The 23,750-nt window shown below is 47.1% G+C and overlaps 1 long non-coding RNA gene across 1 annotated transcript; it reads left to right on the forward strand.

The window, feature by feature from the left end:
• The first annotated feature begins 652 nt into the window (after nt 1–652).
• Nucleotides 653–8,361, forward strand: LOC121833258. Its single transcript, XR_006076590.1, has 3 exons — nt 653–686; nt 5,357–5,512; nt 8,325–8,361. It is a non-coding gene; the product is annotated as an uncharacterized LOC121833258 (long non-coding RNA).
• The last annotated feature ends 15,389 nt before the right edge of the window (nt 8,362–23,750 follow it).

Consider the following 23,750-nt stretch of genomic DNA (forward strand, 5'->3'; position numbering starts at 1 on the left):
CGGCTGTTCCCAGCCATATGCTCCCAGCTGAGCGGAGAGGGCCGCGATTTTCATTAATTCGCCCGGCGGAATGCATGGGACCGACATCCAAATCTTGGTTCTTTACTTTTATTTGGCAGGCTCTGGCAACAAAATGATATAATTAATGTTAATTCTCGGTGGCTTAAGAAGCTAACGAACTAAGTTCCTCCACGTTTGAACGCAAACTTTCAGTCAGGAGAAAAAGAAATAAGCCCGTAGCAGACGACGCGTAGCCTCAACAGTACTCCGCGCCGACAGAGTTGCGTCAGAAACCTTCCACAGCCCAGTAAGGAAAGATGGCAGCTTGCAGAGGACTTCCATTGGACATGTACGCGCGCACTTGCCGGGACGTCTTGTTTTGTTTTCGTTTCGAAAATAGCGACAGGCGGCCGCCGCACTGTCGCCCTCATCTGTTGATTCCAAAAGTGGGCCAGTCTCGATTTCAAAGAATAATCCTCGAAATCGCCACACAAATCAATTACTCTATACTATTTCTTCGAAGTGTGGTTTAATGGAAATAGGAAAACATGTCAAAACACAGATTTCGTAGAATCTACTGATTTTTGAGCAAATCTATTGACTTTTTGGGGATGAATCTGCTGACTTTTTTTTTTCTCCGTCTGGCAACACTGCCTTCAACGTGCATCGGTCAAATGATTGTTTAGGTAAGTTTTCTCGATTTCATATTCGTAATGCATGCCCGAAGAGTATCATCTACATGTGCTGGATGATCTTCCGAGCACCGTAGCTTACGTTGCCACCGTAATTCGGATGATATTTAACTTTTTCCACGCTTGAGCGGTCTGCGCGATTTCGTGTTGAGTCGCAGTTCTTTCTACGGGATGCTGGCTGCCTTCGGGAAACGATCGCTATCGCTTGTGGAGGCTGTTCGTTCAAGCCTTGCGTAAATGCTAGCCGCTATCTTGAGAATCCCGTGATTCTTCTGCGATACCGGAGCACTGCAGAGACGCTGATCAGATTGTTTCGAAAGTTCGCGTTGCTATCTTCGGACACGCTGTAAGTGCTAGGCGCGCTAAACTGAGCTGTGCTGTCAAACGCTTGGATACGGATTTTAGAACGAACGCCTTGAATGTGTTCAGGACGGCGACACGCGTGAAGAATTGTATGGTTTTTACTTTGACGTGTCGTCTCGTCCTTTCTCACGCTTGCGACAACGTATCTCAGTCAGCGCGCGCTGGCTTTATGAGCTGCGTCCAGCGGGATGGCGCGGTTGGGGTGCTGGCGTTTAGCGGGTTTCAGCGGGTTGTTAGAACACGCCGCAAGCTGGGCGTCGTCGTAGCGCTCGCGTACGGCGTGTGCCCCGCGCCGGCCTGCTCTGCGTGTCGTCGGTGTTCAGGCGCTCGGGCCTAGAGTTGCTTAAAAGTGTTGACAGGACCCTGTTAAGCTCGTCACTTCCCTTGTTTACTCCCTTACGGGCCCTGCATATAGGTCTAGCCTTGCGAGCCACCCAGAGTACTACTACTGTAGCTAATGAAGATTATTATTGTTTGCCTTAATGGCGTTTTAGTTTACCCCGGTCATATTCGTGACTTCTAGAACCCGGGGGTGCACACGTACTTTACATGGCTGAGGAAAGAGGTTATATGTAAGAAGTGATAGAGTGCAGGCGAGCTGGTAATTAATCGACATCTTGTAAACCCTGAGATGTTTGTTCGTTTTTTAGCGTTCTCCATATCAGTGTTTACAAGATATAGGTTATACGATTTGATTAAAATGCTCAAGAAAGTTGCAGTGTAAAAATCGCACACCTGGCAGGTGCTCTCGCTTGTATAGTGGACAGCTCGCAATGAAAACTTGCACGGCTGTCCCTTTTCACACTCCGATAACGGAAGCTTTGCCATGGTCAGCACATTAACATTCTGTGGTGCTTACCTGGTGGGGGCAGTAATGTAGGAAGGGGGAGGGGGGCGGCAAGCAAACAATTTTCAAGATGCAATTTGCTTCCGCCCCCCCCCCCCACGCACACACACACAGATGTTCAAAACTTCCGCTGCTGCCGCACCCAAACAGCCATGACATCTATCGTCTACTTACAAATGTGCACATCATTCTATTAAAAAAAAATCTACAGTAACAAATGGCCGGGGACCAGTGGCGTACCAACTTGTTCTTGAGTGAGGGGGCAAACGACACCTCCCCCCCCCCCCCCCCCCCGAGCCGGGGGGGGGGGGGGGCGGTGCCCTTGGTATCCCTTCGGCGCCGCCGGCCAGTGTTTGCCCTGCCCAGTGGCGGCTGTTTAAGGGGGGGGGGGGGGGGGGGGGGGGCTGCAAAACACATTCCTTGCCCCCCCGGTTGGTACGCCCATGCCAGGGACTTTTCAAGCATTCCCTCATCTAGTAGTGTTGAAAATGTTCAGAAGACGTGTATAGTCTTGTGCTGAGGTCATGGGGGCAGTGGCATAGGAAAGGGTGTTCTTTTTTTTAATAATATTGTTTACTGGAAATGACTGATTTTCCTGCAGCCCCCCCCCCCTTTTCCTATGCCACTGCCCCCATCACCTAAGCACAAGACAATACACATCAGAAATTGCACGCTGCTCTAGTTTCTTTTTTTAGAGCGCAGCTCTTAGGGGCCCGTTTCCGGCTTGAGCGGCGTCGCCGTCGCCGTCGCCGTCGCCGTCGGCGTAACCGCGCGGTGCATCATGGGAAATGTCCCATAATGCACCGCGCGAGCCCCCCCCGCCGGGGTCACGTGACCTCGTGGGGGGTCACGTGACCCCCCGAGGTCACGTGACTCCCTTGAGGTCACGTGACCCCCTCCTCAAGGTCACGTGACCCCCCGAGGTCACGTGACCCCCGCCGATGTCGCGTGACCCCCCGATGACGTCATCGTCACTGATGACGTCACCGGCATCCACATCGTCATCGTCATCATCACTGATGACGTCACCAGCATCCACATCGTCATCGTCATCATCACTGATGACGTCACCGGCATCCACATCGTCATCGTCATCATCACTGATGACGTCACCGGCATCCGCATCGTCATCGTCATCATTACTGATGACGTCACCGGCATCCACATCGTCATCGTCATCATCACTGATGACGTCACCGGCATCCCCATCGTCATCGTCATCATCACTGATGACGTCACCGGCATCCACATCGTCATCGTCATCATCACTGATGACGTCACCCGCATCCACATCGTCATCGTCATCATCACTGATGACGTCACCGGCATCCGCATCGTCATCGTCATCATCACTGATGACGTCACCGGCATCCCCATCGTCATCGTCATCATCACTGATGTCACCGGCATCCACATCGTCATCGTCATCATCACTGATGACGTCACCGGCATCCACATTGTCATCGTCATCATCACTGATGACGTCACCGGCATCCACATCGTCATCGTCATCATCACTGACGACGTCACCGGCATCCGCATCGTCATCGTCATCATCACTGATGACGTCATCAGTGACGTCACTGATGTCGTCACCGGCATCCGCATCGTCATCGTCATCATCACTGATGACGTCATCAGCGACGTCACTGATGACGTCACCGACATTCGCATCGTCATCGTCATCATCACTGGTGAAGCCATCAGTGACATCACTAATGACGTCATCGGTACCCGCATCGTCATCGTCACGGATGACGTCATCAGTGACGTCAGTGATGACATCATCGGCATTGGGGGTCACGTGACCCCCAAGGTCACGTGACCCCCCCCTGGTTAGTTCACCCCCCCCCGTGCCCTTCCCTCCTCCTCCTCAAGAGCTGCGCTCTAATTCGGCGTTACAGGGAGTTGTAAGCGGCTTTCATTTTTTCTTTCGTCGATAAAAATATTTAACCCTACAAAAAAAAAATTATCGCCAGAACTTTTTTTCTTTTTTTTTCGTTTTTTTTGGGGGGGTGGGGTGATGTGTTTGGGATTCTCTAAGTTTTGGAGTGGGGTACAAGATACCCACCCCTTTCCCCTAACCCCTCCCTCCCCCTGCGACATACACATACATTGATCGCCTGTGTCCGATCCCCGTGGCGTGAGTACCGTTTAATCTGAAGTGCACCACCCAATGCTAATTAATTTTGTTTTAATAGAAGCAAAAATATTTGCTTGAAATTATTATAATTCTGTAACCAGAACCACCAATATTTTTATAAACTCGTCGAGGCTCAAAGCCAGTGTCATTCACAACACAAAGTTGAGAACTTCTAAACCACTCTGTTCACAGCGCGACAAAATCGCACCACACGCGAAGTGCAGATAAATAAAATCCAACACACTCAACGGCTTCGTGACAACGCCTTCGTACCCTAATCTCCTAGTACCCCCGTACAGCATCCGCGCCTCCGCAAGCAATCCGCACTCACACTAGAGTCTACTCACACACTTTGAGTGCGGATCAGAATCCAACACAATCCGCACTCGGAGTGCGGATAAGAATCCAAAATTATTCACACTCGGAGTGCGGATTAGAATCCACCACTATCCACACTCGGTGTGCGAATAGGGACAGCCACAAGCCAACTCCCATACCTGCCAGGCGCTCTCGCTTGTACAGTGGAGACACATTCAAATCAAGGAGATCCAGCTTTGAATGTGAAGGCTTCCTACTTCAACTTTTAAATACTTGAGGTTCTGTTAAAGTTGAAGGGAGCCTCTTAAAGCATTTTTGGAACCATGTCCAAAATCCAGTGCTGGGCACAATTTTAGTCTAAAAGGCTGGTCCACACTGTTGCTACCCGCTAGGACTGAGTCTGATAAAACCAGTCTTCAAGCCTCTTGTGACAGCTTATGATCGTGCTGCGCAGCAGCAATGTTATTCGTAAGCAACTTAACACCCTGTTTTGTTCAACTTGGTCATAGTCGGTTGCGACAGTGCGAACCAGCTTTAACACCTTAGGTGAATATAATCAACAGTAGCTTCAGAATAAACTTGCGCATTGTACTACCCCAAAGTATTTTGACCACATCTCCGGTGTTGATTCTTGATTTCTATCCCAGCACTACAGAACACGTCAAAAGGCTTGTTGATTGCTGTGCATGTGCCTATCAAGCGAGCTGTGCTATTTCTAGGTGGTGTTTAATTTGTTTTGAAGTTCCCGGGATCTTTTAAGGCACCGGTAGGTGTCTAAGCTCCACATGCACACTGTTCTTAATACAATTACTTCATGCAGAAGTTAATTTTTCTTATTTGGTTGAGTTTAATGGTGGTGTCGTCATGGTCTTTGCACTGTCGACGACAAGAGAAGCGTCATGTTGCACTTGTTCTTTTGTTGATCCGTGAAGCAAGTTCTGGTTTCTTTTTTGTTCCAGAATGTCAGTCTGAGTCTTATTCATGATGTTGCAGGAAGTCTGTATGATGACGAAAAAACTGCAGGTGACTAGAAGCTGCCGATGAGCTGCCAGTCCGGATGGCAGCTGTCAACACTGCAAGGGCCTGCAGGCGCATCAGCTCTCCTCCCGTTCCTCTACTGCCATTGGAGACATGATGCTTTGTAAAAAGGTGAAACAGGGCCCTTGCACTGTTTCCACAGCGCCCTGCTGGATTTATCTCACATTTTGATTTTCAAAACAAACAACATTACAAAATTGTAAAATACCGAACAAACGCCCACTCTAAATTGGAGATAATCATAGAGAGCTGGGGGTTGAGCACTTGGTAGGTACGATAGTTGGTAAGTGTTCATGGTCCCTTGCTTGGTCTGTGCACGGAATTATGAATAGCTGCATTTGCGGAGCTTGTTAATTATGCAAACACAAAAAACAAAGAGTGACCTTTTTCTTTTTTTTTTTACAAAGAAGCATTCTGAAAAGTGTTTGATTAGCATTGGCGGTTCCTAAAGCCTTCAATTTACTCTTCTGAGTTAGAACAAAAGAGCAACCCATCTTTTCTTGTACACCACTTTCTGTGGCAATAAAAAGAAAGGTAGGGGGGGGGGGGGGGGGCAGGCAGGTGCAAATGGCTCTGTGTTAGCGCACCACATAGTTCTGAACTTCTTTTGGTCTCGGTTTGGGCTTTGGCATGTCAACCACGCAGTTGCTAGAGTGCATCTCTTTTGTACGAGGATTGCAGTTCAGGGAGTTGAATTGGGATTGCCGAGCATGGCAGGCACATTCACATCTCTTTACTTTCGGGTTATTCTGCACTGCCCGAAGGCATTATTGCAGGGGGGGGGGGGGGTGAGGGGAGGGGAGGTATGTAGTCAGTCGTGAAGGTAGAAATACGCCCGTGCATATGTACAAAAAAACAACAACAAAAAAACAAGAAATGCAGGCACACAGGTAAACACGTTCAAAAACAAAAGCGAACCCAGAATAAGATAAAAGCCACATTGGTTTCTCACATTCTATAGTCGGTGATAGGTCAATAAGGAAGTGGAAGCTGCTCCCACCTTTTTCCACTATAGCAGACTGAACCCTGGAGAGGAGGCGCCCTCCTTTCCAGCGTTTGCTCTGCTAAAGGGGAAAGAGGTGGGAGGAGCTTTCACTTCATTCTTGACCTGTCACCGACTATAGGTACCTGCCAACGTTCCATGTTTTTGGACGTAAGCCAACACTTTGACCAGTAGGATGAATTGGGCTTTTTTCATATTGGGTGTATCAAGGAGTGGCCAGGATTCCGTTTTTTAACCTATCACACTACGACTTTGTGCAGCGTTGCTCAGGGATGGTGCATTTTTTTTGTAAAATTTGCAAAGAGCGATCTTATTTGAGGAAAAAGTAAAGAAAGAAAAAGGCTTAGCTCCTATGGAAATGCGGCGAAGCCAAAGGCCTTCAAACAATATGGCGCCGTTTCACTAGAGAGACAAAAGATGGCGCAAGGGGTCACGACGCCAACTGCGCCAACGTACGAGCATACGGCGCCGAAAGCTGGCGTCTTTAGCAGACAATCTTTTCGACTCAAAAGTGGCACGAGCTTTTCTGATATCAGTTGCCAATGCATTATTTTATTATCCTTACTGATAAAACATTTTTAATGGGCACATAATCGATTAGAAAAGTGGTTTGTTGGGATATTTTGACTGTTTTTTTCGGAGTACCGATGTCATCTGCTTTGCAGTTCCTTGTTGTTACCGCACCTGTTTTTGTTTCTGCGACTGTCGCCGCCTGCGGAATGCACTCTACTTTTGAGTTGAGAAGATTGTCTGCTAAAGACGCCAGCTTTCGGTGCCGTATGCTCGTTCGTTGGCGCAGTTGGCATTGTGGCCGCTTGTGCCATCTCTTGTCTCCCGTGCGAAATGGTGCCGTATTGTTTGAAAACCTTTGCCTTTGCCGCATTTCCATAGGAGCTAAGCCTTTTTCTTTCTTTACTTTTTCGTCAGGTAAGTTTGCTTTTTGCAAATTTTACAAAAAAGTGCACCATCTGTGGGCAACGCTGCACAAGTCATAGCGCGATAGGTTAAGAAACCAAATTTTCCGGTCAATTTAAAGAGCCTGGCCACTCCTTGATGCACCCAGTAGTTGCCACATATGTGTGCAGGTCACTCATGCAGTTGTTAATGACCATTGATGCCCAACTCAACCTCGTGCAGGGTGTCTATGAACTGGAAAAATGGTAATGTTGAGGAAGTTGGCGATTGCAAAAGCCTGAAGATTTCCACCCTAATCACCATCGATCAGGGATATTCAGCCTTCCTTTATCTGAATGTCAGCAAAAGACACGTGTGGTGTGACACATAAACCTTCCTACTCAGGAACTCAGTCAGCTTGCCAATGTAAATCTCTGCTTGGAAACTATAGTCTTGGGAGAATCCAGAGATACAATTTCATCTCGAAATGTATGCTTCTGTACTCTAAATGAAGTGCTGCTGCTTATGGCAGTGCTGCTTATGGCAGTGCTGCTTATGGCAGATTTGTGGAACTGTTTCATAGTGCAACAGGTTGTCTCTAGAGCTACCCATTTGCTCCTGAATGGACTTTCCATGGGATTTTTTTTACAGGCTGTGAACATCATGGCTATTGAGGTAGTTTCTGCTGCGGGGAAGAGAATATTCCTCAGCTTGACAGTCCACAGAAGCTGCAGCAGCCAGGATTTTGGATGTTGCGAGAGCAATGACGTTTGCCTTTAGCTCATATTTTTTGCCAGAAGTTGTACAGCCAACCGCCCGGGTTGTCTCATCCGACAGCAGGACATGCCGGCTACTGTGGCGTCATTTAATGCTGTCGCTTAGAGACCACCTTTAATGAGTGGGTGGTATAGAATACTAGAACGCAGAGGTGCATTCCAGACACCATGCTGTAGCATCTGCTGCTGGGATGTTCTGAGTGGTTGTCATTGCAGTCATTACAATTTTCAGATTGTTTCTTTTCTTCAGTGGGAGCTCATGAAGGTGGCACTGTGCACAGAGGGACAGAGTGGCTGACAGTGAGCTGCCCAAGACAACCTGCTGGCTCTCGTGACCATCTCCGAAAGCCTCTGGATGGGCTAATTGACAGGCGTGCCTGGACATTTATAAACGGTAAACACAATCTAGACTACCTTTGAATTACGCCTTGGTCTAACTGCTGTTGCCAGGATACCGTGTTTGGCTTCTAGAATTGAACTGGATATGCTAAGCGGCACATGTTGCCAAGTAAGGACACGCTGGGACGCTTATCGACAAACTGCGCTTCCCAGTCCATGAGCCACCAAAGACCCAGCCAAAGAGATCCCGAGTCAAGTCAAAGTTTTCTGTTAATCTTGCTAGTAGCAGCGTCGTAGTCGATAATTAAAATGTCGGCGTTGCCCCGCTCATTGCGGCAAACCGAGCAAAGCAGAGCGAAAGAACGGAGATAGACTACCAAAAGTGACGTCATTAGCAGGGTCCGACAACCCTTGCTTGCCAATAGGCTGACTTGGGGATGCCAACGATGATGTCACGAAGCTTTGGACAGGTTACATGTGGAAGAAAGGCTCAGTGCATGCCCTGCTATAATTGCTGCACATATTCAAAATAAATGCAGCTTGCGTTGACTTTTGCCCAAGTTTAGTGTAATTACTGAATTAACGAGCCAAAATGCTATGTAAGTCTGCTTCTAACTCAGATTTCTTAGAAAGTGCTTCAAGCTCCCTTTAATGCTAGTTTGACTTAGTTGCACAAGCCTGTGCCAGTGCACAAACTAGAGCTTATACATTGCTGTACTATTTTACATTTAATGCACTGTCAAAGGAAAAGGTTCAGACACAATTAAGCCCAAGAAGCTAGACCGTTAATTTGAATGTGACATACAGTAGACTAATTAATTCAAATTCCAGGAAGCCACGAATTTTGCATGAATTATCAAAAGCTCAAATTATCAGAAGTTCATCTAAATATGTTGCAAGATAAATTATGATTTGCTATATGGATGGCTACACATACAAAACAGATATTTCATGATTTCCTCTGCACAGGCCCATTAATCATAGGCTGGTATGCCATTCATGAAACATTGGTAAAATTTATGACACAAGTTTATTCGACCCTCAAAAATGTTGTTTATCAGGGACTGTTTAGACAGCACATGACACTTCAAAACAAGATTAAGTTTGTTCAACCAGAAAAAAAAGTTGTCTATTAGGGACTGTTAAGCAGGGACCCATGAGTAATGGAAACGGGCATTGTGCTGCAGTTTCTATAGCAACTTGCGTGAACACTGCGATATAAAGCCATGCCGCCACATCACAGCATCCTTGCAAATTGATATGGAAACTGCCGCGCGGCGCCCGTTTTTGCCGCTCATGTGTCCTCTGCTTCAGAGACGTATATAGAGATAGCTTAACCATTCATTTGGATGTATAGAAGGCAAATGAGGAAACGCCTTTCGCTTAAGGTGGGCTGGGCGTGTTCCAGAGCATTTTCACAAATTCGTATGTGGCCAACCAGCAGCCGTGCATAACACCCTGGCAGTGGTTGTGAGAAACAAAATTAATGAGCTCGTCGGAGTAACTCTCAGTGACTGGGGTGCAGTGATGTTTTGATCGTGGTCATGCAAAATCACGGTGGAAGATATAGAAAATATAAAAAACGTGTGCAACGTAATCCGTACACCAGGCGTCGAAGCGGTCAGACTCCATTTGAACAAGACAGAAATCAAGCGGAACATTAGTTTCCTACATCTACTTGCATAACCATAATCGAAACAGTGCAAAGCACCATATTTTCAACCATGGAGAGTTACTACAATTAACTCTTAGGCACTTATCAAAACCGTTTCTCGCTACCGTAGCTAGGGGATTATTTTCAGCTTCTGGTTGGCCAAGAGAGATTGTCGAACCCTCTATCTGCGTCTGATTCAGGCCTTGGCTCTGCTCTGCTTTAGCCCTGTAGAGTGTGCTTTTTACTGAGCACCAGTGCACCGCAGGAAAACAAAGCCTGTGAAAGCAAGCTTCACAGGTGCTGCTTCTCTGCAGTGCACCGCTGCTCGGAAAGAAGTGCGCTCAACGGGGCCGCGAGAACAAAAAGTATGAATTACACGAAAATGTCGTTCAAATTAAGCGGCTTATGAATACATTGAAAACGTAGCTGGATAGCCCAAGTTTTGAAATTTGTTTGACTTAACCAGAGGTATTAAATCTCAGAGTTTGAATTATCGCGAGCCTGCTGTATATTCTATAGGAGATATGGCTCACTTGATTGTGCTTAATATCACTGAATGGTTATGCAAATTTTAATTTGCTAGTTTTATTTCTCAAGCACCTGTTGTGTTGGGTATTCAAATCAATGCAAGTTTTTACTTTGGTTCAATTTATGGGAGGTTTGTTTTATATATCATGTGCAGTAGAAAGGTGGGGAGCTGGGCTAGGTAGTAAACACGTTGCTTGCTGATGTTAACCATGTATGTCATATACAGCTTGTTGTGATTGTGTATTGATTTCGAATCCTCTTCTGCTCTTTATTTCAGGCTGCTCTTATATGCACCATGAAGATATCGAAGAGGTCTCCAATTGAAGGACAACTATAAGCACAAGCATGGAGGGGCATCTAGATGGCGAGCGCAAGGACAACTGTAATGTAAAGTTTCTCCCAACTTAAAGTAAGGCATGCCTTCTTTCAATAAAGGCATTGTGGCAAAACTTCTTAATTGGTTCGTTTGTTCAGCTGTCATCTCTACGAGCAGCTGATCTCACACAAACAAAATCCTGGCAATGAGTAGTAGAGGTTGTGTGCTCTTTTTCTTGTTGAACTCTTGTTGTTTTAGGTAAGGATAAAAAATTATACAAGTTAGTATATTGAATGTCAGAGCCTATGAACTCTCCATACCAATCCATACCTCAAGAGTTGTATGTGACTTCGGCTTGCTTGAACATGGAAGCTGTTTGCACTAAATAACGGAGCACTAGTCCTTTCTGTCTTCTTGAAGCCCGTAGCTACGAGCCATCCGCAACAATCCTGCACCTCCGATATGTCAGGTGACACCCCTGGCAAAGGTATAGCCCTTCCAGGGGAGTCGCCTGATGTCTCGGAGGTGCGGGTGGTACGGATGGCTCGTAACTTTGGCCTTATCTAAGGCCGAAAGGTATAGTGCTTCATTATTTAGTGCCGACAGCTTTCATAATTCCTACGGATAGCCCTCCGTAGTGAGCTACAGACATTCCGTCATTTTACGAAATTATGTGCCTTGTTTTTACAGACTGTCCAGTTTCTAGATTACGGAAATCTTGCCGGCAATATAAAACCAGCAACTTTTACCAATAAAATGGGAAAACGGATAACTGTCTGTTAAGTGGAATATAGACGTTCCGTCATTTTACAAAAATTATATGCCTTGTTTTTAACAGACTGTTCGGTTTCTAGATTACGGGAAACCATGCTGGCACTATGGAACCCGCAACTTTTACCCATAAAATTGAGTGACATTTGTTTGCAGTGCTCCTATACCCCTTGTCCAAGTCGAAGATGGTCAGACATCTCCAATTCCCACTAAAATGAAGCATCCGTTTTCATTGAAAATAAAGAGTTTCACATTTGATGTCGTAGTACGTCATTCGCATTCTTACGTATTTCAACAAGACATTTAAGTCCCAAAATGGCTCAACGATAACGGCCACAAAACATTTTGAAAGACGGCTGTAAAACGGTTTCGAAAGACGGCCGAAAAACGGTTGACGACATCGGTCACAAAACGGTTGGCGATATCGGTCTCAAAACTTTCCCCGTGATCGGTTCAAGTTATTGGACCGATCTGGAGCCGGGGTGCAAATCATTATTGGACCGTTATTTCCTAAAACTTTGACCGATATTTGTCCGTTATTGGTCCAATATTTTTGTGCTGCCTGGGGGACGGATTGTCGGATGCGTCCAGCCAATGACAGCACAGCTAGCGCGAACGTCATGATGACGTACTGGGTCTGGCGGGACGAATAAGAAAACGGGACTGGCGACGGGAAGCCGGACGCGTGGATCCCGCTGACCCATTCGAAATAGATGGCCTCGGCGGAGAATGCACGCGCTAGCGAGAACGAGCTCCTAACTTCGCTCGTGCGAGCTAAACCGTCAATCTGGGATCAGAGATCTATGAACGCGAACCTCCGCTGGAGTGCTTGGATCTCTTGGGCAGAGTCGAACGGATCGTCGTGTCGCATGCAAGGTCGGAAGCGTGTGTCTCAAACTGTCGCGTGCAGTGATTCGGAGCGACGTTCGGACTGTCTGATCGGACGTCGGATCAGACGATTCTGCCGTTCATCCGTCTCGCGCTTAAGGGTCGTGGTCGCTCTGAACGCAACTGTGTGAACGGGCCTTGAGACGTGCATTTCTAGCGCGCGCGCTCGTTCTGCGGAAGAATGCTTCAAAGCCGCGACCTCGAGCTCTCGCACTTATGGCGTTGGCTGCCTTCTCCACTTAAAAGTGAACGCAGTAGAAACAGCGCCTTCAAAAATTACGTCCAGTGCCAGCGTCAAGCGAAGGGTTTTGTAGCCCTTCGTACTGCAGTAAGGCATTTTTACTCGTGTAATTGACGCTCCACGTAAACGTCTAACTTCACCGTGTGCTATTATGCTCTAGCTGAAAACATTGCGTGAGCGTCTGTTTCATTATCAGCTACACAAACCACTGAAGTAGGCGATGAAGCAGACGATATCGCAGACGATGTTGCAGACGATGGGGCTCATCCGGGCTACTTAGGGGGCGCTGAGGGAATAGTGATTTCGTTTAGAGGAGGAAACGCGCAGGGATTGTGTTCTAGGTGGTATTGCTACCATTCGCGAAAAATAGGTCCCACGAACAATGTTGGTAGAATGTAAATACATTGGAATCTATACTGAGATTTAACTCCATCGCGAACATTAGAACCGGCGAATTATTCCCGAACTTCAGGTGTGACCAATATCGCGAAATATTGAGCCCGCAAAAAATGACTCGTTAGCAGTACATGGAAGCAATTCAGGGGTCATGCGGCCTCGCGCCTTTCCAAGCGCCGACCGACGGGCATTCCACTTCTTTTTGGATCGGATAAATACAATTGACGACTGCGCGATGGAAGGCGACATTTGGATAGCGCATCAACGCACTCGACGGGTGGTTTATTCAGAGGGGTTCAAAATTTCGAGCCGAAAGTGCGTCCCTTAAGGGGTATCCACACGAAGGAGAACTCCGCGGACGGATGTCGTGACGTCAACATCCCGGGAAACTCCGTCCCCGGCTCCGCCGCGTGCACTTGCGGAGCTTTTGTGCTGTCAGCACAAAGCCTCCGCGCCTCCGCCACGGAGGAGAACGCGCCGCGAGGCGTCAAAAAGGGATGACGTATGTCTCACGTGATGCGCGATCCGCGGAGGAACGTGGCGGATTTCTCCTTCGTGTGGATCCCCCTTTAGGGTTAGACGCTGTCACGTCAAACACTCAGGCGAGCGCGTGACTTAGAAGGCCTGCGGCGATATCTATCAGAAGGAAGTTCAACCATTATCGCTTCAGCGGCTGTTTTATCTTTTTGTCATCAGTCCCCGCTTGATAAGCTGTCGCTGAGCTAATGCTGATTTCGCCGAATATAGAGACGTTCCGGCACAAAGGGTAAAACTCTTGCGTGGCTGAAACCGCCGGATCGGCATGTAGAGAAATTCATTTTCGGGTGTTTGATAATAAGTTTGCGCACTAAACAGTGATAAAAAGTTTTTTTTTTTTTAATATCCGAACATTTCTACTATTTAAATGTCTCAGCAATCGTTTTGTGAGCATGTGGGGATTAGCTACAAAGAAAAAGCAGCCGCCCAAATGCCATGCACTTCTTCACACAATAGAATCAATGAAAACTCAGCTGTAGTTCGTTAGGTAGCCGTGGAGGCCTTCGTAACCACGTGCTCGCCTGGTCTTTTGAATATTGTCCGCGACAGTACAGTGTGTTGAACAGAGTACTGTGATAATTATACAAACCTGCGCGGGAGACATGTTCTAGCCATCATAGCTTTGCAGAGGCAATACATCTGTACATACGTTCTACTCTCTCCATCGAAAACAAGGCTCTTTAGCGTGTTGGCATTCTCAAAACATGTACACGCTACACAAAAAAAGTAACTGAATACCGTTACTCGTTACTGGCTCAAAAAGAAACTAAATACGGTACTCGTTACCGTTTCTCAAAAAGGACGCTCTACTTTATTTCAAAGGTAAAGCGTTATTTTTCTCGGTACTCTGACGACCGATTGCTCAACCGCTTTTCTTTCGTGGTTTATTGTTTTTAGTAGTCGTTACACTTATAGCCGCGTCCCACTAGAGCGACAGACAGCAACAAACGACAACGACACACGACAACGAGCGACAGACGACACCGACAGACAGCCTGTTTGTCGGAGTCCGCCGTCCCACCTGGCGAACACGACGCAGAACACGGGGGCAAGGAAACTTGTTTCCTAGTGGGACTGGAGTTGTCAACAAAACACTTCAAAATACGCAGACAAACAGAGTCTGGCGACGCGGTTTTCGTGTTTTGCTCTTTGGGCATAAAACGCGCCGACAAACACGGTGGAAGTGGAGACGATTACTTTATTTCTTGATTTAAGCTTCCGCTTCTCTTCATTTGCCGTTGGCGACTTTCCGTAAACAGTCGTGACAATCGACCCCAAACTTTTTCCGAACTAGAAATATCCGAATCGTTCCGTTTTTGGGCCGTTCGAGGCATTCTAGGTGAGCGCCACGGAGTTTCACGCTGATCTTGAGGATGTTTATAACTTCACATTCGAATGATCGGGAGCGGGCGAACTTTGATGGACAATACGGCATCCCGATTATCACAGAACGCGATGACAAATCTCTCGTCTGCCGGAATGGCTTGCCGCGGAACGTCGTGTCCTACTTCGTGGTGAGCGGTCTTACTTTGGTCAGTCCTCGCACATGGGTGTATCCATCCTGATGCAGGGCCGTAGACTTCGGCGTCTTGAAACACCACCTCGCGCACCAAGTTTTCGTGAGCAAAACCAGCCACGGCCCACAGCAAATTCCCTTTCGCAACACGACCACCCGGCGCCAGCCAGCAAGCCGCACCCGCGACCACTACGTGCAATCGAGGGACCGGAACTGCGGGACCGGGAACGAGGAGAGGCCGCCAAGGGCATCTCGTTCCGGGAGGAAGGGTAGAAGGGTGGGGAAAGAGGGAGGAAGGCAACAGAAGACAGAAGGCATAAACGGGCGAGGAGGATAAGTTTGTCTCCGAGAGATGTTCCCCAGTGGGACTGCTTGCTGCGCTTCAAGTCCAACGACAGACAAGAACTCGTCCGTCGTCGATCGTTTGTCGGCACTTGTCGGCGATTGTCGCGGGTGTCGGTCGTTGCAGTGGGACAGCATCGGCGACACGGAACTTTGTGGTGTCGTCGGACAAAAACCGGTGTTTGTCGCTCTAGTGGGACGAGGCTATAAGCAGTAGCCCCCTCTCAAAGTTCTCATGAGTAATGTTTCCCCGTTTCGTGGTGAATATACATCTCTGCCGACGCTGAAGAGTCGCTCTACTGACGCCCTCGAAGGGACGGCAGTTGTACCCTCAGGAAGAGCCTCTCTTTTTTTTTTTTCTCTACCTTTAAGTCTCCAAATTGGAGATTTAGAAGTGTTTGGAACCCCCAGATTTGCATTCGGTATACACGCGATTCTAGAAAGTTCAACCAACAAACCTTATGCGGAGCGCAAGTTCGTCTGCTTTTTCAGAGGGGTGGCGATGATGTCGGAAAGCCGAGCACTTCTTGGTTGATTAAAAAAAAAGTGGATAGACCGCAAGGCATCTGGTATTGATGTCTTTCCACTATGTTTTTAATCAGGGCTCGGCGTCGGTCTGACGTCATCATAAGTCCTGAGCAAAAAGCAGACGCTTTGCTGTCCGCAATGTGTTCGCTGGGTGGGCATTCCCAGCTGTAGAGTTCGACTGACGTGCTCACCGATAAACTTTGCTCTACTGTACTACTCTTATTTGTTTTATGGGTTGGCCATCTGCATTTGTTACAATTGACGCGTACTAGCGTCAAATTTCAAACGAGGCTGTTTAAACGCTGTCGTTACAGACGTTTCTCCCCAAAGGTAACTAAATATGTTACACATTAGTGAAAAAAGTAGCTATAGTCGGTTACAAGTCAAGAAGGTAGTTGAAGCTCCTTCAACAAGCGTGATGCGCCCGCTTTCAGCAGTAGAAAATAGTTCGAAGAAAACGCCGCTTCTGCTCCAATGGACAAATATTGGCTACCGCCCTGGTAGCGGGCGGCAGCTTGCGCCACCTAGCCGAGACAAATGATCTATTTGAGGCCCCTACATTCCACGCTCTGGAAATTTGAATTAAACAAAGGCCTTAGTTGCAACGAACATTGTTCGTTACTTGACAAATAAACAAAAAACCTTGTCTGTTACATAACTTAGTTAGAACACTAGTTCAATTCAATTAATCAAGAGGCGGGAAGAAAGCACCTTTTCTCTGCACATAAATATAAGCTTTTATTTGTACTAAGGCATATAGGGTTGTTGATTGTAGCTCGATAAGCTTCCGACACCAATTAGATGCATTCTCTGCGTTTGCTAAACATAGAAAGCGGAGAAAACCAAAACCCTGCGTTTCGAGTTTTAAAAGCCCCTGCGTTTCGGGTTTTGACAAATCTGAAGGTGTCTTTGTTCTCCTTTATGGATCGCAACGTTAAAACAGCGGAATGCGATTTCGATGATTTTTTTTCGTCAAGAGAGTCTGGTGCAGCCTCTGCGTCTAGACAAAGACGCCTCTACAGGAAACATAAGAGCGGCGATGTCCCCAACCGAGTTGCACTGCAGCTGATAATGAACGTCTACGTTAAGGTGTAACACGCACCGCCCGCCAAGCCCGGCCAGCCCTGCCTAACTGTGGTGGAGTCCTGCAACAATATAAGCAAACTGCTTGGCGTTGGTGTACGAACCATCCTCGAGATGAAAAAGGAGGCGAAAGTAACCAAGGGACAACTTCTGAAACCTCGGAAGCGCCCAGCAAGTGAAGGCTAGAGGCGCCGCAAAGTCAAGTACGGTGACTTCACGTTGTGCGGGCTGAGATCGTGCGTCCACTGCCTCTCTCGACAGAGCGAGGTTTACGCGCTCAAAAAGATCACGGCCGAATTCTGCACGAGCACTGAACTTGCGAACAAAAACAAATGTTGCAGCCCATCTCTGGCAGAGACATTAGATGTCATATTGGTTCCCGCTATCTAGACATCTTCGCTCTGCAACAAATCTAATTTTGATTGCAAATAATCTTTTTTTGAGAAAAACGACAATTGATCAGTGCAAGCGCTCTTCTTTAAATCATAAATATGATGTCTGTGGCCATTCTCACGACTGAGGACACTTTGGTAATAACAATAATCTGTGTTAGCACAATGGACAGCAAACTCCCAGTGTCAGTGTTCTCTTTCGAAGTGTAAAGGGGAAGTGTCACTCAGACGACTGAAGATACTCTGACAATAATAATAACGTCTGTCAGCACTATGGGTAGCAAGCTTGCACTACCAGTGATCTGATTTGAAGCACAAACGGGATGTCTCTGGCCATTTGCACGACCAAGGCCACTCTGAGAATCACAGTAACGTGTGTCAGCACTGGAGGTAGCGAGGTCTCACCGCCAGTAACCTGTTTCTAAGCGTAAACAGGGCCTCGGTAGCCATTCACATGGCTGAGGCAACTCTAGAAATAACAGTAACGTGGTGGAAGCATCGGACAGCAAAATCTTGGTGCTAGTGATCTGTTTCGAAGCATAAACGGGAGGCCTGTGGCCGAACACACGACTGAGGCCACCTTGAGAATCGCGATTACGTGTGGTAGCACAATGGAAAGCATGATCCCAGTGTTAGTGCTCCATTAAGTAGCATAAACTGGATGCCTGTGGCCAAACAAACACACGTCTGAAGCCACTGTTTGTACAACAATATCATATGCCATGGCTGTGGTCAGCGAGCTTTCACTTCGAGTGATCTGTTTCGAAGAATAAACAGAACCTTCGTATTTATTGGCATGGTTAAGTCAATTGTGTAAATAGCAGTAACGTGTGGAAACACAGTGAACAACGAAATTTTAGTGTCAATGATCTGTTCCGAAGTGTAAATGGGACGTCTGTGGGCATTCACACGACTGAGGCCACTCTGAGAATACCAAAACTTTGCGTAAGCAAAGTGGAGATCAAAATACCAGTGCCAGTGCTCTGTTTCGAAAAATAATAGGGACGTCGAAACCTCCCTTGTAGTCGACAGTCATTATGACTCTTGGGTCGCACTTCGGCGAGTTGGTTAACACGTGGTGGTGAATGAGGAGCAGGCAGTCCTCTGCGCCGAGGTGCGATCTGAAGGGTGCGGCATAGATTTACTGAATTTCAGAGGTGTCATTGCAGTGGATTCAAATAGATTGAAAAAACAGCACCGATTGCTTGACGTGAGGGTAAGTCTGCTACAACATTGATGATGGGTGGGTGAGACGAATGAGATCTGGAGAATGCCAATGCCGTTACTGGTAACTGTGGCTAGTGTCTGTCTGACTCAAGCTTGATATTGTCAGCCTTGCAGGAACGCTGTGATGTAGTGAAGTGGTCTTCCATAAAGCCCTCGGGTTTGAGCCCCCCAGACTACTGCAGCGTAAAGGTTTAAATTACACCCTTTCAGCGTCGATAAGAACCACAATGCACATATTGCAGCTAGACTCGTTGCCGAGGACAGTGTTGTAAAGTATGGAAAGGCTGTCTTGAGTGCTTCGATGGCTTCTGAAACATGTCAGAATTAATGGAGGTGTTTCTCGGTTTTGTAATGCTGTGGTTCAGGAAAGTTAAGTCTGATCTGTAACAGGAGTAACCCTCTTCACCGTTGGTGCAGCTGTAGTGTCCCAGTCAGCTGACCCAGTTGTTAAATAGGTGCAGGTCACGATTTGGGGTCCCTTCTCGCACCCAGATCAAGTGGGCCGCCGCCAAAAATGCCTGGGGATGCAGTGTTAGAGTGGAATCGCAGGAACGCCTAATCCGTCTAATGGACTGCTGAGAAGTTATCCCATAGGACAAATCATGCAGAGTCCTTTGTTGTAAGGCTTGCAACGAGATCAGAAAGGTAGCTGGTCGCTTCCCACTGTCGATGAGCACTTACCAATTCCCTCGGAGGCTTGGGGAGCCCCACGTTAACACTTAGCTCTCAGTCCCGAGCTCGTTGTACTAGTCACATTTCTTCTTATATATCGTCTATAACGAGTCCATCTTTTCCAGACCAGAGCCATTTCAGTTTGCCTGAAGGGGACGAGCATGTTGCTCCTTATTCAATTTCAGGTCGTGAACATAACAGCCGACATACGTAAAATCCGTGTATATATATATATATATATATATATATATATATATATATTTTATGGTGTATATTGCGTGGCAATGGGGTTTCTAAGAATGATGCCAGTTGTGGTGATGTTGAAGTGACGTGGCTGGAAAGCAGGATGTTTCTGCCGTGGTACTCATTTTTTCGAATGTTATTTCATCGACACTGTGACATTTCATCGACAGACCATTTCATCGGCTCAAGTTCCATCGAGATATCTTACTTTGTTTCCTCGACGCAAATTTAATTTTTTTTTTTTTTTTTGGTTAGGGCTGTGCTGGTCTGCCGGTGAGCGAGGGTACGGGTACGTGCACGAATACGGGACCACCCCTACACGCCGCCGCGAAGCAGTATGTACGGGTGGGTCAGGTTGGTTCACACTTTTGTAATGAACTGGAGCAGACAGTCGCCGCGAAGCGGCGAGAACGGGGTTGGTCGGGTAGTTTAACACGCGCCGCAGTGATACACACGCGACAAAATGTTTTTCCAGCGTGACAATCGCGTGTCGATAAAACTTCACAGCACCATGCGCTGTCGGTAAAATGATCAGGCTCGATTAAGTGATTTTACCGACACCATACGGTGTAGCTAAAACGATCAGTGCCACTGCCTACAGATCGAGCCCCTTTGATTTCACCAGCGTTTATTTCAAGATGTCTGAATATATGACACAATATATTTAGTCTAATATAATTTCTATTATTTTAATGTGAAAGCATTAACTGTCCCATAGACCGAAGCCGGCGTTATCTGACGTCTGTAGCAGCGAAAAGCGGCACCTAAATACCCAGTGGCTGAGCAAATGGCATCTAAATTCCTATTGGCTGAGCGAAACGGCACGTAAATTTTCATTGGCTGAGAGAAACGGCGCGTACATTTCTTTTGGCTGCAAACTGGACGCGCCTCCGAAATGAACACAAAGAAAACCACAGCAAAGAAGATGCTTCGGCACGGAAGCCGTCGTGAAGCCTGCGAGGTTCGCCGTGCGAACGCAGTGGGGGAGTCTGATGCGACCGCCGGAGCGCCTTGTGAAAAAGGAAGACTTGGAGCGCTGCTTGCAGGAATGCACTGCGTGCTAGAATGCTCTCGCATTCCTACATCTAAGCAGCCTTCAATGTGCACTAAAGACGTTCCTGAGATTGTCTATTTTTGGTGATAACTCATTCTACGGGATCTTAGCATCCCTGAAATCGAAACATTTCTCGCGCGACGTCCAGTTCCCTACTAAAAATGTATTCGAAGTTCGTACCACTGGCCTTTCTAAATAGAAAACTCTAGAGCACATAACTCAGCGGAGGTCCCGGAGGTGTGATGACGGGCCTGCGTCAGCCAATCGCAAGCCTCCTTTCCGAAATAGGTGGCTTGTGTCTGGCTGACGTGCGCCCGTCGTCATGTCGCCGGTGCTTCTGCTGGATACAATGCTCCAGTTTTTTCCGCTCAGAAAGGGGCATGGCACGAACTTATATCACATTTTTTAGTAGCGAAATGGACGTAGCAGAATAATACTTTTACGATTTCTAGGATGGTTGGAGACCGTAAGATAAGTTATCACCAAGCACAGACGATCTTAGAAATGTCTTTAGTGCGTTTTTAAGTGTCTGTGCCGAATTTACTAAATTAGTAATTGATTGCTTTAAGGTAATTATAAAGTAATCCTAGCGAACGTAATTAATTTTCCTATAAGGGTCCTTTGTCAAAGACTAATACGGCATTAACCATTTTACTGTGCGATGCGCACTTTTAGCAGGAACGATTTGGCTCATGTTTTGAAAGGAGTGGAATACTTTCGTAGTATGTCCCAAGTTTATTATCTTTTGGAGGGTCGTTCACACAATAAAACATATCTCTTACAATTGCCTCACATTTGATACTAGTGCGTCTTTTCGTAATATTTTTTTTACCACCTAAATAATTATGTCCCACCGTACGGCAAATATTTTTGGGGGAATGATCGAACACGAACTCACAGTTTCGGCGCCATAGATTGGGATTAAAGACAAGTCTCCTGCAACGGCGTTCTACTGGATGGCAGCGCCTCTTTTTGATAATAATTATTTCCAATTAAAAAAATGTCTAACCGCACCGCAGATATTTTTTTTTTCGGGGGGGGGGGGGGGGGGGGGGAATTAACAAAAATTAAAGACGTTTCCAAATCTCTGTAACGCGAAATAAGATCACAGCTCTTGAGAGGAGAAGGAGAAGGCACGGAGGGGAGGGAATTCCCTTTATCTTCCTCCGCACCCTTTCCTCCTCCCCTTTTTCTCCTCTTCTCCTCCTGTCCTCCTCTGCTCCTCGTCCTCCCCTCCTTTCCTCCTCCCCTCCTCCTCATCACCTCTTCCTCATCCTCTCCCCTCCTCCTCCCCTACGCCTCTTCCGCCTCCTTCTGTTACCCTCCTCTTACCTTCCCTCTGCCTCCTCCACCTCCTTTCCTCCTCTTCCTCCGTACCTTCCCCTCCCCCTCCTCCGCACGAGATGTCAATTTTCCCGCTTAAGTTTAGCGGAGAAACTGAATTTCTTCATACATGACGTGACACCAAGTCATGTGACGTCCTCTCGTCCGTCAAATTCAACTGGGTAACTGAACTGGTGCTGAGGTCACGTATTACAACGGTTAAACCAGCTGAACTACGAAATTAGGGAGAAAGGAGTAAAGACAAGTGATCGCTGGACCTGTCTTTACTCCTTTCTCCCTAATTTCGTAGTTCAGCTGGTTTAACCGTTGAAATATGTACCACCAACTAGCTCAGCTTCTACACCCTGTGAGGTCACGTGATTTAACTTTCCCGCTAAATTTAGCGGTGAATTGAATTGCTGTTGAGGTCACGGGACGTCAATTTTCCCGGTACATCTAGTGGAGAAACTGAATTTGTTCATAGGTGACGTGACACCAAATCATTTGCGTCTGTTTTCCCGGTAAGTTTAGCGGTGAAACTGAATTGGTGTTGAGGTCACGTGACGTCAATCGTCCCGCCAAATTTAGCGTGGTTACGCCGACGCCGACGCCACGAAACCACAAAACGGGCGTCTAAGATCTGCGCTCTAAAAACACAGTTTCGGCTTCATAGGATCCTCCTCTAAGGTGGGTTTGCTCAGGAAGCACACATCAAATATTTTGGAATATACTTACGGCGCCGTGATGAGCCCTATATATAGCATTTTCAAATCTATAGCCTGCACCGGGCGAACTCGCCACTCCAGCGACCTAGAGAGGCCACCACTCTCGGGCAAATACGGCGGTCCAAACAAGGTCGTGCCGCGCCTTGTGCCAGCCAACGTACAAAGCATGGATTTCAGCAGGCAAGCATTGAGGTCAAAAGTAGTTGCCCCAATTTTTATTCGCAAATTTCCAAACCTGCGGCGGTGTGTTGTCGTAAACGAGCGTCTAGTGGCTCGGCCTTTTCCGGGGAAGCGACGAAACACTGGCTAGACTCTCCTTCTACCGCGTTAATGAAAGTTGGCTAAAACATGATCTGTGGTTCACACAATTGCGTAGGTTGCGTTCCCGTCGACGTAGACAACACGTTGATACGAGAATAATGACCGAGTCATCGTAAAAACTGTTCATCCTGCACAACACGAGAAACACTCTGATGTGAACCTAATTCCTCAGGCCGTTATGAGTCATGGTTCTCTTGTAAACCCTGTCATGTCTGCCGTTTTCGTTGCTTTGGTCAAGGGGTCTCCAGATATTTTGGCTAAGGGGCCGGAACGGGGACCTGTCGCTGTCTCCAGGGCCGAAAGATAAATAACCGAATACATATTAGGAGATAAAACATAATCAGGACATAATAAGCATTAAAAAAAAAGTAAGCGAGAGCAATAATTGAAGTAAAAAAGTAAGTTGGGAGAATATGTATAATTTTAGTGCAATATGTTGCTAAGTATGAGATTTCAAAATATTTGTGTCCCAGAGAACTCACCAAGCATAAATCTAACCGTGTAGGACCTTAGGCATATTCACACACGGCAGAAGACTAAGGAGGATGCTAGATCTGATAACCACAATTTACGCAAGCGT

Source organism: Ixodes scapularis, unplaced genomic scaffold (assembly GCF_016920785.2).
Source record: "Ixodes scapularis isolate PalLabHiFi unplaced genomic scaffold, ASM1692078v2 PGA_scaffold7__128_contigs__length_106722199, whole genome shotgun sequence".
Classification (NCBI taxonomy): Eukaryota; Metazoa; Arthropoda; class Arachnida; order Ixodida; family Ixodidae; genus Ixodes; species Ixodes scapularis.